Source organism: Microtus pennsylvanicus, chromosome 7 (genome assembly GCF_037038515.1).
Source record: "Microtus pennsylvanicus isolate mMicPen1 chromosome 7, mMicPen1.hap1, whole genome shotgun sequence".
Classification (NCBI taxonomy): Eukaryota; Metazoa; Chordata; class Mammalia; order Rodentia; family Cricetidae; genus Microtus; species Microtus pennsylvanicus.
This window is the reverse complement of record NC_134585.1, coordinates 117,814,260-117,829,884: the sequence shown is the minus strand read 5'-3', so window position 1 is coordinate 117,829,884 and position 15,625 is coordinate 117,814,260. Positions and strand designations below refer to the sequence as shown.

The 15,625-nt window shown below is 44.6% G+C and overlaps 1 non-coding gene and 1 pseudogene across 1 annotated transcript; one reads left to right on the top strand and one right to left on the bottom strand.

The window, feature by feature from the left end:
* Positions 1–7,246: 7,246 nt before the first annotated feature.
* LOC142854074 (small ribosomal subunit protein eS25 pseudogene) lies at positions 7,247–7,624 on the bottom strand (annotated as a pseudogene).
* Positions 7,625–14,087: 6,463 nt separating this feature from the next.
* Positions 14,088–14,251, top strand: LOC142855208 (U1 spliceosomal RNA). The gene has a single exon (XR_012911471.1). It is a non-coding gene; the product is annotated as a U1 spliceosomal RNA (small nuclear RNA).
* The last annotated feature ends 1,374 nt before the right edge of the window (positions 14,252–15,625 follow it).

The following is a 15,625-nucleotide window of genomic DNA, read 5'->3' as shown; positions in this document are numbered from 1 at the left end:
CAACCAGCTAGAAATCCCGCAGTCAAATACAAAGACTCCCAGTGAACTCAGCACCCAGCATATCCCACAAGCCAACACTTGTCCAGGTCTCTTTGAAATGCGTGTTGTGAACTCACACACAGCTGCCCTATCCATAGAATGTGACTCAGGACACAGGCTCTGCTTTTCATTGGGAGGAAGCAGAACAGCCTGTGTCCCCATCTCACTCCTACCCAGGCTTCAGTTCTGCCTCTCAGATGCACTCGGGAAAAGTAGTTGGGGCAGGAGGACACCTTGGAGGTGCAGCGTCAAGTGACATGAGGAATGCTGGGGTTGACACAGGAGGGTCAAGACAGTCACCAGAGATCTGGACATAATGACTACCTGTTGTTCACATCATTGTTGGTGTAATTGGCCAGGATTGCACGAAGTTCATTCCTCTCATTGGTCATCATCTGAAGTTGAAGGGTCAGTTCATCCACCTTGTTCATCGGCTGCTCCTGCTCAGTGAGGGAGGCTGAGGTCCGTGCCTTTCCAGTACTCCCTGTAGGTAGATAAACATCAGTCAATTTGTACAGTTAGATGGTACGTGGCCATGAGAGACCATGTTAAGTCCCTAAAAGAGGCCTGAGGTAGAGGGAACGCATGGAATCCACTGAAGACCTCACAGAGTAGACAGCTATCCTCTAGTTGAGACCCATAGCCATGTCTCCATCCCCAGTCACTATTGTTCGATATGTCCATCAATGATGGGAAATATTATTTTCAGGTGTGGGACTTTTTTTTATGCTGCATTTGTTTATTTTGTGAAACTGTGTTACTGTTCCTGTCTAAAACACCTGATGGTCCTAATAAAGAGATGGACAGCCAATAGGGAGACAGAAGCAAGGATAGGTGGGCCTAGCAGACAGAGAGTATAAGTAAAAGGTGAAGGCCGAGAGGAGAATAACGAGGAGCCCTAGAACAAGAGAGGAGGACTCAGGTGGCCATTCACCAACTCACTCAGCAGCCATGGAATAAGAGTGGAAGTAAGATTTACAGAAGGGAAAGATAAAAAGCCAGAGGCCAAAGGTAGTCTGGATAATTTAAGTCAAGAAGAGCTCACAAGAAACATGCCAAGCTAAGGGCAGGCATTCAGAAGAAAGAAGAAGCCTCTGTGTGTGATTTATTTGGGAGCTTGTCTGGGGGACGTTACTCTCCCTCTTTTTAGTGACACACAAGCAAAAGAAATCCAGTGACGGTGAAGGGCAGGGCTGGAACTGGAACCACTGTGGTCCCTCTGTGCTTCCCACGCAGAGGCCGAGGGAAAGCAGAGGGCCCTCAGCACAGCAGTTGAAGCCTTGACCATCCCTGGCTCTGCCACACACACCATCAGAAATCCTCGACTCTGGGTCTGCTCTTGAGTAACTCAGAAAAGCAGAAGAGGACATCGCTTCCCAGGAACTCCCACCTCCTGAGTCCACTCCTGAAAGGATCAACTTAAGCCTTCATCCTTCAGGAATCTCTATCCCCTGCCCAGGACTCACTGCGCTTTCTCCAGAACCATTTATTTCTTGATGTGTGACTCAGAGACTGAAGGCCATCTTCCCCGTGCCTCTCTCTGGTCTCCCTGCGCTCTCCATCCTGTCTCCCAAGCAGCCTGTTCAGTCGTGTCAGCATGGCTGTGGGTGAACCACACAGGCACTGAACGAATGCCTCAAGGGCAGTTGGCGTTGCCACAACACAGGTGACATCACAGAATTCCAGGCTCTCCAGGATACAGTAGAATGTCCAGGTGGGGGACTGCTGATGTCATATGATACAGATATTAACCCCTGCTAACTACTTCACCCAAAAGTGACCTGAAACTAAGGTGCCATTTCCAAGAGCCTCTCTGGGGCCACCGGGGAAGCCTTTAGGCACATTGTCTTCATAAAGCCAGAAATCTAGCTCTCTGCTTCTCACGTTTTATGTGAAAGTTGAAAGCTAACTTCCCAACCACTGCCCAGGGATGGCTTTTCCCTCCTGAAGATCCACACTCAAGTAACATGAGAAACAAAGTATGCTTAGAAATGAGGTCAGGATAAAGGATAAAGTAGAACAGATGAGGTCTCTGAAATGAACAAGCACTGGTGCAGATCCTCAGACTTCTAGAGTTTGGAGGGTTCAAAACAAAGAGAAGATACATAGGAAGTGATGAAAATTTCACTCAGAGTGTCCCTAGAGCTCACTCAAGCTATGAGGTTGGTAGTGAAGATGTGACTAGCTCTTGGCAGGTCTATCTGGATGGACTGAGCCCAGGTGAGCTTCAGATACGGAAAGCAAACAGTCGTAGAAAGAGTATGATGGCCCCAACCTTGAATCAATAGACTGAGGAGAGAGTAGTGGCACCCAGAGGTCAGTGTGCAGTATCTAGAGGTGTCGCTAGCGATGGAGACAAAAGCACACAAACACACACACACACAAACACGGAAACAGGAAAACCTGCACACAATCACACGCTGCCTAATAACTGTGTGACTGTGGGAATGCGCCTTTGCATGGCATCCCAGGTGGTTAGTGTCATTCACCTTCCTCGTGGCCACATTCTCATGGTAGTGACCCAATACCAGACCCTGGGATGCTGGAGAGGTGTTCATTGATTGGAAAAAAGATGTGTGAGACACAAGCCTGTCATGCCAGTGTTGGGGACAACAGCACAGGAAGATCAGGAGTTCCAGACCATCCTGGACTAAGAAACTCTGGTACAAAGAAGACAGGCAGACCAGGATGGGAGCTCAGGTGGTGGAGGGCTTCCCTAGGAGACATTAAACCCCAAGTTCCATTTCAGCACCATGTAAACATGCCTTGACATCCAGGAAGACAGGGAGAGCAGAGCTTGCAGGTTATTCTTAGCTCCAGGGTGAGATGGAGGCCAGCCTGGGCTACATGGGAGCTGTTGGAAGAGAGACAGAAAGAGGGAGACAACTGTCTTATCAGGATACTGTTAGGGAGACCCCAGACGGGAGGTCTGCCTTGAGAGATGGAGAGATGGGTGGCAGAGTTGGTGGCAGATGATAATTAGCGTGACCCAGCACAGTCTTGGAGGGCTGCTGTCTTCAGGGTACCTTATCCCCGAGATGGCGAGAGTGGTCTCAGGAAGGAAGAACCAAGTGATCTGAGCCCTGTTGTGCGGTTAGAGGAGGCTCCACAGGGACCTTCTCTGCATGTTTCAGGTGGGAGAGACAGAAGACCAGAGAGAACTTCAGGACTTGTTGGTAGTATCTCAGAACCACTGCATGGAGAACTCACCTGTGTGTCTTCTTGGGCACCAGATATGGATGCTGGTTTGTCATAAGTGGCTATAATCCAGATGGATTGAAGGAGCAAGGATGGAATTTTCTGGTTCTGGCGGTCCAAAGTTTCAAATCCTCAACACCACCTTCTTCAGAGTCTTTAGAAGAAGGCTCCTTCCTCTCTCTTTGAAAACCTTGGACTTCGATGATATGGCTCAGGACCCTTAGGCACAGGGAGCACACATAAAGGAAGGGCAGGACATAGAAAACAAGCTTTCCCACTAATGTGTTATTACTAAGACTAATACCAGATAGGAACATTCAGACCCTGCACCATGCTGACATGACCAAAACCTGGGCTAGGGGTGTTGCTCAAAGATGGTTCTTACTATGTCCTGGGCCTAGGGTGATTGACAGTGAAGGTGATTTTGTGAGTCCACCCGAGACAGCGTGATTGACAGTGAAGACTCCAAGCAGCAAACTGTACTAACAGTGTTTGAGTTCCTCCGTGTCCGCGGGACTTGAAATAGAGAGTCTGGAGTCTGTGTCAAGACATTAGCTAGGTGTAGGTTTATGGTGGCAAGAAGCAGCACACCAGACAGCAAGGGCGATGATTGCTGTGACTGGGATTTGAACCGAGGTCGCTGCGGCAACAATGCAGAGTACTAACCACTAGACAATCACAGCGAGCCATGTGCCTGATGTTGGGTGCTCACCAGAGTCTCTGTCAAGTTCTGCCCTTCTCAGACTGGGAGGCTTCCTTCTGACTGGCCTGTCCTGCAGAAGTGATTTCTCCAATGCCTATGTATTGTGAGCTGCACCGAGTAAATGCATCTGTGCCTTGGTTAGGTGGTGAGGGCAGTCACTGTGAAGTCCGTGGATCGATGCTACTCTTGCAGGTGCAGTATTTTCCCCAAGCACATGATAGCCCTCAATGGCACTTCTCTCCATGGTGGCTGGGTACCTGGGGAGGAAGCGAACTGCTCTGGGTTCCGTCTGGAGAGCTCGGGAGTAAACCAGCCGCCCTGCACCTTCCGCAGATGCTACTCACCTGCAGAGGCCAAAACAGTCACTACCTGGACTCCTTACTAAATACGACAGAGGCTGGTGGTTTATTGGATTTATTTTGGTCTTTCCACACCAAGTGGTTTTTGAAATAACTTGGTTCTAGGGTTTTGTGATTATGAATTACATTTTGGTCATTCTGCCATATGGATATCTTTAGCCAGTGGTGTAAAGTTTACCTGTTTTGTTACATTCTGGTTCATTTCTTGTGCTTTGGTTACTTGTCCACTTGTAGGAAACTATATCCCAAATTTTGGCTTGAGACTTCAGACTTTCCTTAATTCGTTCCTGCATTTAACATGCACCAGACGCGGGCTCGGGACCAGTGGTGGAGACATGAGGTAGGCAGTTGCAGCGAAGCTGGAGACTCTGCAATAGGGCTGGCTACCTTTGCTGCCTGGCTTCTCTGACTTCCTATTGGCAGAAGATAGGGGTCTGTGGGTACACAAACCAGCAACAAGGCTGTTAGTACAGGGCTGTGAGCAGCCCTGGGCTATTTGTGAGTTAGAGAAAATTCAAGATGATTTGTCTCTGGTCCTGCAACACTCCATCCAGCTCTCAGCAAGGAAGAAAATCCATCAGGCCAAAAGGACAAATGGGATGGGTGTGATGGCACCCTTGGGCGCCGGTTGGGGGGGCGGTAAATGCAAATGAGGGTCGCGCAGGGATGCTGCATCCACAGGCTTTGCGGAAAGGCTAGGGATTTCCAGTGCAGCATGAATGGAGCGGTGATCCGCAGGTGGCAGCGGGGCGCAGGAATCAGGTGTGCCTCCAGGGACATCCTGAAGTCTGAGCAGCCAAGTGACCATGTATTCAAACACAGGCCCGGTGGGGCTGAGTCATGGCCACGGGAAGTAAAGCACAATCACCCAGCTAAGTGAGCACTGTCAACACGTCTTTGGTTTATTCAGGCAAGGGTGACCGAATTGCACTAGTGTTGTGCTGGCCCCTTTGATTTCCCCAAATTCGGGAAACTTGACTGCATAATTTTTATTAATTTGCGACCTCGTTTGTGGTCTAGGCTTCTGCCATTTTCTCATATTTGGTTCCCTTTGTTCCTTTCTCTTTTTTTCTTATGTTTCTTTTTCTGTATTTCTTTTTGGCGCAAGCCTTTAATCCCAGCACTCGGGAGGCAGAGGCAGGCGTATCTCTGTGAGTTCGAGAACAGCCAAGTCTACAGAGCTAGTTCCAGGACAGGCTCCAAAGCCACAGAGAAACCCTGTCTCGAAAAAACCAAAAAAAAAAAAAAAGAAAGAAAAAAAAAGTCTGTATTTTTGCCCATCCTTGTCAAGAAAACAAAAACATCGGCCTTAGAATTGGCATCTTTAGGAAATTATGTCCTGGGTTAATGAGAACATCCCTTCAGGTCTGGAGTTTTTGTCTTAATGTTCAGGAGCACTTGTAGGAAACTATGTCCCAAATTTTGGCTTGAGACTCCAGAATTTCCTTTATTCGTTCCTGCACTTCACATGCACCAGACGTGGGCTCGGGACCAGCACACCCCTAGCTGAAAGACTGAAGCCTCTGGTAGAAAGCCATTCTTCTGATTCATTCAAAACAAAACAAAACACCCCTCGTCATTTTATTATCTTCCTAACTTAAATTGGCTTCCAACTGCATTAGCTCAGTTCAAAGAAATCTCTAGGATATGCCCTGAGGCACCCCCGGGCTCCACCTCCTCTGGTCTCTGCGGTTCACAGCTCCCAATCCCACCCCAGGCCATCCTGGCCCTCGTAGGTCCCTCTCCACTCCGGGTCAAGTTCGTCCATCTCCATCCCGTCCGGACTCCCTGAGCACTGGCACCGCACTCGCCGCCTTTCCCACACGGGTCCCACTGAGGTTCCAGCACACACCTGGGGTGACTAATCTTCGCGCGTCCGTGCTCGGGGTCTCAAAGGACAGGACCCTAAAGCGGACTTGGGCTCCTTACCGGAGTCCGGCTGGGCGCCGGGAACGCGCGTCTGCCAGCGTGGAGTCCATGGGAGTCCACGAATTCCGGGTGACGGCCAGGTCTCAGCGTCCTCGAGTATCCAGGTTAAAAACTTTCGTGGGAGCTGGGGAAGCTTTGGCGGGACACTCAGGACACAGGGCCTTTGGCTTTGAGGCCTCCTGCTCCGGATGCTCCGCCATGGACCTGTGGGTATCCCAGGTGTGGCCGCTGCCATGATGCCTGGATCACCAAGGCGACCCGTCAGATATCTGTGCACTGTCTCTGTGTCGCAATCGGTTAGTGCGTTCGGCTGTTAACTGAAAGGTTGGTGCTTCAATCCCACCCAGGGACGATGCCCTTTAGGCTTTTAACAAACAACTTTCCATATTGACAGCCACTTGTGTGCTGACTTGACAACTGGAGAGAGCACACTCATACATTCTTCTCAGAATTTACAAAGCCCACGCAAAACCCTAGCTCCTGTATTTAAGGGATTTATTAACTTGCCTGTCACATGCTGTCTGGTAGGGAAATCAGCAGAGTCAATTTGTATTTTTTTTGATGGAATGAGGTGCGGTGGGGAGGGGGACACCTGTGTACAACCACCTCCTATTGTCTTTGGTTTACTTGGGGGTTGGATACTGTGAGAATCCTTTCTTATTAAAGGAAAATTATGAATAGCAAGTCACCAAAGCGCAGGAAACAGACCAGGTTTTAATAAAACGGGTAAACTTTACACCACTAAGTTGAAGTGGAAAATACACTGTGCTGACTAGAATAAAACAGCATACTTTTCCAATAGTCCAAAAGTATTTTTTTGGAAGAATATCAATGTCTGAGTCAGATATTCCTGGCATTAACTAACACCAGGTGAATGTGAGCAACCTGTAAAACTCTATGTCTGCCCTCTCGTGGAGCCCACACAACACTGCAGGGAGGGCTCTGATGATCCCTACAGCCCAGAACGTGCATTTTTATTTTAAAAAAAGTTTTATTTTTCTAAATAAATTGAACCTATTTATGTATCTTCACCAGCAGCTGGGGCGTCCCCGCCCTTTGTGTTTCTGGTGGAAATTACTTGGGCTCTGTGCTCTGAAACCAGCTTGATGAGCCCTTTACTAAGCAGCTCCTGAAGGGCTGCCCTGGTCAAGGAACCCTGAACCTTGAGTCTCTCAGGGACCACAGCTGGAGTAATAAGCTTACAGTTAGGAACGTCCTTACAGCATTTGTCATATGGAGCCTTGTCAAACAGGACTAGATTGTTGCGCTTGCCCTGAACTTTGCCTTTGGACAACTTCTTCCCTTTGGCCTTGCCACCAGACTTATTTACTGGGCCTGTGTCCTTTTGGGCAGACTTTCTGTCATATTTCTTCTTGTTGTCATCCTTGGGCTGCATGATGAAGCTCGGAGAGTGGAAAGGACATTGCAGCCTCCCTGAGATGTCGGGAAAAAGTCAGAGGTAGACAAGAGAAATATATGCTCACCAGACTCATTTTGTCATCCCACAAAGAAACAAAGAACACTTTTTATTTTGCTCTTCACACACACCCTGCTTTTTACCTGATATTTGTTAAGAATATTGGTATTGGAATAATTTCAACTCAAAGGCTCAAAAATATATTCAACAAAATTATAGAAGAAAACTTTCCCAACCTAAAGAAGGATATTCCTGTGAAGGTACAAGAAGCTTAGAGAACACCAAATAGACTGGATCAAAAAACAAGAATCAAAAAATATCCCCTCACCATAAAATAATCAAAACACAAAACATACAGAATAAAGAAAGAATATTAATAGTTGCAAACGTAAAAGGTCAAGTAACATATAAAGGTAAACCTAGCAAAATTACATGTGACTTCTCTATGGAGAACTTGAAAGCCAGAGTGTCCTGGATAGATGTGCTGCAGACACTAAGAGACCATGGATGCAAGCTCAGACTACTATACCCAGGTCAGCTTTCTTTAACCATCAATGGAGAAATAAATTTATTTCAGAACAAAAACAGATTTAAGCAATACGTATCCACAAACCCAGCCTTACAGAAAGTACTAGGAGGTAAACCTCAAAACAAGGAAGCCAACAATACCCACTATATCACAGACATCTGATAACCCTCCACCAAAACAACTCAAAGAAAGGAAACATACAAACACTACCACCAAAATAAATAAATAAATAACTGGTGTTAACAACCACTGGTTATTAATATCACCTAATATCAATGAACTCAATTCACCTATAAAAAGGCACAGGTTAACAGAATGGATACAAAAACAGGATCCATCATTCTGCTGTTTACGAGAAACACTCCTCAACATCAAAGACAGACACTACCTCAGAGTAAACGGCTGGGAAAAGGTTTTCCAATCAAACAGAACTAAGAAACAAGCAGTTGTGGCTGTCCTAATATCTAACAAAATTGATTTCAAACTAAAATCAATCAGAAGAGATGAAGAAGGACACTTTAAAGTCATAACAGGAACGATTCATCAAGATGCAGTCTCAATCCTGAATATCTATGTCCCTAATATAAAAGCACCCACATATGCAAAAGAACTAGAACTCAAACCCACAAACTAATAGTAGGAGATGGACAGGTCAACCAGACAGAAACTTAAGAGAGAAATAAGAGAACTAATAGATGTAATGAGTCAAATGGACTTAACAGACATCTATAGAACATTCCACCCAAATAGGAAATAAACCATCTTCTCAGCACCTCCTGAAACTTTCTCAAAAACTGACCTCAGACTTAGTAACAAAGCAAACATCCACAGATACAAAGAAATTGGAGTAAACCACCTGTGTCTTATCGGCTCACCATGGAGTAAAGTTAGAAATTAACAACAATACAACCCCAGAAAGCCTACAAACTTGTGAAAAGTGAACAGTCAACTACTGAACCACCCCTGGGTCAAGGAAAAATTAAGAAAGAAATTAAAGTTTTCCTTGAATTCAACGAAAATGAAGACACAACATACCCAAACCTATGGGACACTATGAAAGCAGTGCTAAGAAGGAAGTTCATAGCACTAGGTGCCCATATAAAAAAAACGGAGAAGGCTCACATCAGACTTAACAGCACACCTGAAAGCTCTAGAAAAAAAAAAGGCAGACTTACCCAGGAGAAGTAGAAGACTGGAAATAATCAAACTGATGGCTGAAATCAACTAAATAGAAACACAGAAAACAATACAAAGAATCAATGAAACAAAGAGCTAGTTTTTTTTTTTAAGAAAATCAACAAAAGGGTTGGAGAGATGGCTCAGAGGTTAAGAGCACTGACTGCTCTTCCAGAGGTCCTGAGTTCAATTTCCAGAAACCACATAGTGGCTCACAGTCATCTGTAATGAGATCTGGCGCCCTCTTTTGGTATGTGGGAAGCAGAATGTTGTACACATGATAAATAAAATTTCAAAAAAAAAATCAACAAAACAGACAAACTCTTATCCAAACTAGTCAAAAGGCAGAGAGAACATGCAAATTAACAAGATCAGAACCGCAAAGGGGGACATAACAACAGATACTGAGGAAATTCAGAGAGTTATTAGGTCTTACTACAAAAACCTATAAGCCACAAAATTGGAAAATACAAAAGAAATGGATTTTTTAGATAAATACAATATACCAAAATTAATTCAAGACCCAGGTAAACAATTTAAATAGCCCTATAAGTCACGAGGAAATAGAAGCTGTCATCAAAACCCCCACCCCCAAAAAAGCCCAGGGCCAGATGGTTTTAGTGCAGAATTCTACCAGAACTTCCAAGAAGAGCTAATACCTATATTCCTTAATGTGTTCCACATAATAGAAACAGAAGAGCCATTGTCAAACTCTTCTTATGAAGCTACAGTTACCTTGATACCAAAACCACACACTCAAACAAGAAAGAGAATTACAGAACAATCAACTCATGAACATCAATGAAAAAATTCTCAATAAAAAAATGGCAAACCGAATCCAAGAACACACAAAACATTATCCATTATGATCAAGTAGGCTTCATCCCCAGAGATGCAGGGCTGGCTCAACATACGAACATCTATCAATGTAATTCATCATATAAATAAACTATAAGAAAAACCATATGATCATTTCATTACATGCCAAAAAAGCATTTGATACAATTCAACACCTTTTATGATAAAGGTCTTGGAGAGATTAGGGATACAAGGATCATATAAAATAATAATAAATATAATAAAACAATATACAGCAAGCCAACAGCTAACATCAAATTAATGGAGAGAAACTCAAAGCAATTTCACTAAAATCAGGAACAAGACAATGCTGTCCACTCTCTCCATATCTCTTCAACATAGTGCTTGAAGTTCTAGCAATAGCAATAAGACAATATAAGGAGATCAAGGGGATTCGAATTGGAAAGGAAAAAGCCAAACTTTCATTATTTGCAGATGATATGATAGTGTACATAAGTGACCCCAAAAATTCTACCAGAATACTGCTACTGCTCATAAATGCCTTTAGTGATGTGATAGGATACAAGATCAACTCAAAAAAAAAAAAATAAAAAAACAGTAGCCCTCCTATACACAAAGGATAAAGAAGCAGACATGGAAATCAGAGAAACATCACCTTTCACTATAGCCACGAATAGCATGAAGTATCTTTGGGTAACACTAACCAAAGAAATGAAAGACCTATTTGACAGGAACTTGAAGTCTTTGAAGAAAGAAATTGAAGAGGACACCAGAAAATGGAAAGATCTCCTATGCTCCTGGATGGGTAGGATCAAATAGTAAAAAAATGGCAATTCTACTAAAGGCAATCTATAGATTCAATGCAATCCCCATCACAATGCCAACAAAATTCTTCACAGACCTTGAGGTAACAATAATCAACTTTATGTGGAAAAACAAAAAACCCAGGATAGCCAAAACAATTCTATAGAATAAAGGAACTTCCAGAGGCATTACCATCCCTGACATCAAACTCTATTATAGAGCAACAGTAATGAAAACAGATACATTGACCAATGGAATCGAATTGAATACCTGGTTATTAATCCACAAACCTATGAACATCTTATTTTTGACAAAGCAGCTAAACATTATACAATGGAAAAAAAGAAAGCATCTTTAACATATGGTGCTAGAATAAATGGATTTCAACTTGTAGAAGAATGAAACTAGATCCATACCTATCCCCATGCACAAAACTCAAGTAAGTCCAAATGGATTAAAGACCTAAATATAAATCTGACCACACTGAACCTGATAGAAGAGAAAATGAGAAGTAGCCTCCAATATACGGGCACAGGATACCACTTCCTACATATAACCCTAGTAGCACAGTCAATAATAGCAACAATGAATAAATGGGAGCTCCTAACACTGAGAAGCTTCTATAAAGCAAAGAACACTGTCATTAAGACAAAAGGGCAACCTATGGAATGGGAGAAGATCTTCACCAACCCCACATCAGACAAAGGTCTGATCGCCAAAATATATAAAGAACTCAAGAAACTAGACATTACAATTCTAAATAACCCAATTACTGAACTGAACGGAGAATTCTCAACAGAAGAATTTCAAATGGCCAAAAGATTCTTAAGGACATGTTCAACTTCCTTAGCTATCAGGGAAATGCAAATCAAAACAACTTACACCTGTCAGAATGGCTAAAATCAAAACCACCAATGATAGCCTATGCTGGAGAGGATGTGGAGTAAGGGGAACACTCCTCCATTGCTGGTGGGAATGCAAACTTGTGCAACCACTTTGCAAATCAGTGTGGTAGATTTTCAGAAAGTTGGGAGTCAACCTACCTCAGGTTCCAGCAATACCACTCTTGGGAATATATACCCAAGAGATGCCCAATCATACTACAAAAGCATTTGTTCAACTATGTTTATAACAGCATTATTTATAATAAAAAGAACCTGGAAAAAACCTAGATGCCCCTCAATGGAATAATGGATTCAGAAAGTGTGGCACATCTACACATTAGAGTACTACTCAGTGGTTAAAAAAAATGACATCTTGAATTTTGCATGCAAATGGATGGAAATAGAAAACACTATGCTGAGTGTGAATACCCAGACCCAGTAATATGAATATGGTATGTACTCACTCATTAGTGACGTCTAGCTATAAACAAAGGACACAGAGCGTACAGTTCACAATCCAATAAAAGCTAAGTAATATGGTGAACCTATAGAAAAACATATATAGATTTTCCTAGAAATTGGAATCAGAGGTGGCCAGACAGAAGTTGAAAGCATGAGGATGGGGGTGGGTGGGAGGAAGGGAAGAGGGAGAAAGGGGGATAGAGAAGGGAGAAGGGGAGGGCTGTGGAGAGCTTGGAGGAGGGGGAGGGTTGAGATGGAGGAAGGATGGATATGTGAGCAGGGAAGGAGATATCTTAATTGAGGGAGCCATTTTGGGGTTGGCAAGACGCTTCGCTCTGGAGAGGTCCCCAGAAGTCCACGGGGATGACCCCAGCTAGGACCCTGAGCAGTGGAGGAGAGGGTGCCTGAACTGGCCTTGTCCTGTAGGCAGACTGATGACTATCTTAATATGACCATAGACCTTCGACCAGAGACCGATGGAGATAGATAGAGACAGAGACCCACATCAGAGCACTGGACTGAGCTCTTAATGTCCAGTTGAAGAGTGGAAGGAGGGAGAATATGAGCAAGGAATTCAGGACCACAAGGGTTTGGCCTTCCCCTGAGACAGTGTGCTAATGGGAGCTCACCAAATCCAGCTGGACTGGGACTGAACGAGCATGGGATTAAACTGGCCCCTCTGATGTGGCTGACAAATGGTCAGAATGAGAAGCCAATGATAATGGCACTGGGATTTGCCTCTACTGCATGGACTTGCTTTTTGGGATCCTATTCTATTTGGATGCACACCTTCCTAAGCCTGGATGGAGGGAGGAGGGCCTTGGACTTTGCACAGGGCAGAGTGCCTTACCCTCTCTTAGAACTGGAGGGATAGAGGGGAAGGGAGTGAAAATTTTGATTGGTATTATTTATAAAGTAATAAAAAAGAAAGTTGTTACTAAGAAATAATGAAAACAAAAAGAAAATAGGTATTGGCTTTCAGAAATTATTCCTTAGGAAATTAGATACGGTGTTAATGAGAAAACTCTGAAAGACTTGAAATTTGGAATTTTCTGCCTGAAAGCCAGAGTACTTTTTGGCAACTGTCAAAATCTAGGTTGGTACTGCACTCCAGACTTTTTCCCCCTGAGGTTCCTGTACATAACAGGCACCAGACCCTGACTCGGGAACAGCACATCCCTTCTCAAAGCATGTTTTAAATTCAGTATTCACTAAATGAATTGATGCAGTTGTTAGACAGCAATTTTTCTCCTCCTTCTCCTTTCCTTTTTTTTTTGGGGGGGGGGTTGAGGCTGGCTGACTTGCTGCTGACTTCTCTGACTTCGAGTTGATGGAAGATAGGGGTCTGTCGCTACACAGGGAAACCAGCGACAGGGCTGTTAGGCTGTGGCAGTGAGCAGCCATGGATTATTTGGAAGTTGCAGATAATTCAAGATGATTTGTCTCTGATCCTGCAACACTCCATCCAGCTCTCTGCATTCAAGAAAGTTCACCAAGCAAAAGGGGCAAAGAGGATGCCTGTGACGTCACCCCTGGGTGCTGCTTGGAGGCGTGGTCTATGAAGATGAGGAGCACGCAGGGATTGTCGCATCAGCACCATTTGAGGATTTCCAGCGTGGCGTGGAAGGGTGAGCTGGTCCACGGGGAGCATTGAATCGAAGGAATTGGGTGCGCGTCCAATTAGGTCCTGGAGTATGCGTGGCAAAGTGACCGTGTGTTCAGAGTGTAGAGCCGGTTGTGCTGAGTCTGGTCTGCAGGATAGCAAAGCATACTTACCTGGCAGGGGAGATACCATGATCACGTAGGTGGTTTTCCCAGGGCGAGGCTCACCCATTGCACTTGGGGTGCGTTGACCCCTGCTATTTCCCCAAATGCGGGAAACTTGACTGCATAATTTCTGTTAGTGGGGGATTGCGTTCGCACTCTCCCCTGATCTTTTCTGTTTAAAAAGGTAGACAACTTCTTCCTACTGCTTTGTTTTTCCCTCTCTTTCTTAACTTCTATATCTGTGTTCAATCTTTCCAGGAAAATTTAAAGCCTCGGCCTCAGAAAATATGTTTAGGAGTTTAGTTCCTGGAGTAATGAGAACATTTCTTAAAGTCTGGAGTTTTTGCCTTAAAGTCCAGGAGTAGGTCCACGGTGCATAGTCTCCAATCTCATCCCAGGCTATCCTCGCCCCTGTCCGTCCCTCTACATAGTCTCCAATCCCACCCCCAGACCACCCTTGCCCCTGTAAATCCCTCTCCACCATATGTCAAGTTATTCCATCTCCCTCCTGTCTGGACTCCCTGAGCACTGGACCGCCCTCGCCGCCTTTCTCGCAATCGTCCAGACAAGGCTCCAGCACACACCTGGGGTGACCACCCCTTTGCGCGTCCTTGCTCGGGTCTGCAAAAAACCTGACCCTAAAGCTCACTTGGGCTTCTTAGCGGAGTCCTGATGGGCTGGGAAGGCGACTCTGCCAGTGTGGAGTACAGGGAGGCCCCGACTCCCAGGTGGCCTCGGGGTCCAAGCGTCCTGGAGGCGCCTGCATCCCTATGTTCTAGATTTTTGGATGAGAAAGGGTACTCTGACCACTATTGAAAGAGAAAAGCAGACATCAACCAACGCAGTCATAAAATCCTTGACCTACAAAATGTCCTGTCTACAAAATATGAAGGACAAAAAGAAGGTGGCACAAATCTTTGGGAATAGCCAACCAGTGTCTGAAGTGACTAAAGGCCCACTCTACAAGTAGGAACTCACACCAAACACTTGCTTGAGTAACTAAGAATCAGAGTAGATAGATAATCAGAGTAGATAGATAGATAGATAGATAGATAGATAGCCCAAAGACCAAGGGTAAAAGCTTACTAAATAAATAAATAAATTAGTATTTGGTTTTAACTAAGGTCTCTGGACTATCTGCTACTATTTACCTAAATCTTTCCAGACATTGAACTTAAGTCTTCAGTCTTAATGGAAACACCTTTACCATTTTTTATCCAGCACAATATGAAAACATACACACATCACATAGCATATATGTGGGCCTCATGGTAGTTTGGTGCCTGTGCAGATCAGAAAAAGGAGGAGGATCCCCAGGATCTGGAGTTAAATAGGTGTGAGCCTCCATGTAGGTGGTGGGATTCTAACCTGGATCCTCTGCAAAAACAGTGAGTGCTCTTAACCAAAAACCAATCTCTTTAGCTGTTTACTGTGAAGGCACTTTTCCCTCTGAGAAGCCCTGTCTGTTCTGTAACTCACAATGCACACCAGGCTGGCCTGGAACTTAAACATCTGCCTGTCTCTGCCTCCTGAGTGCTA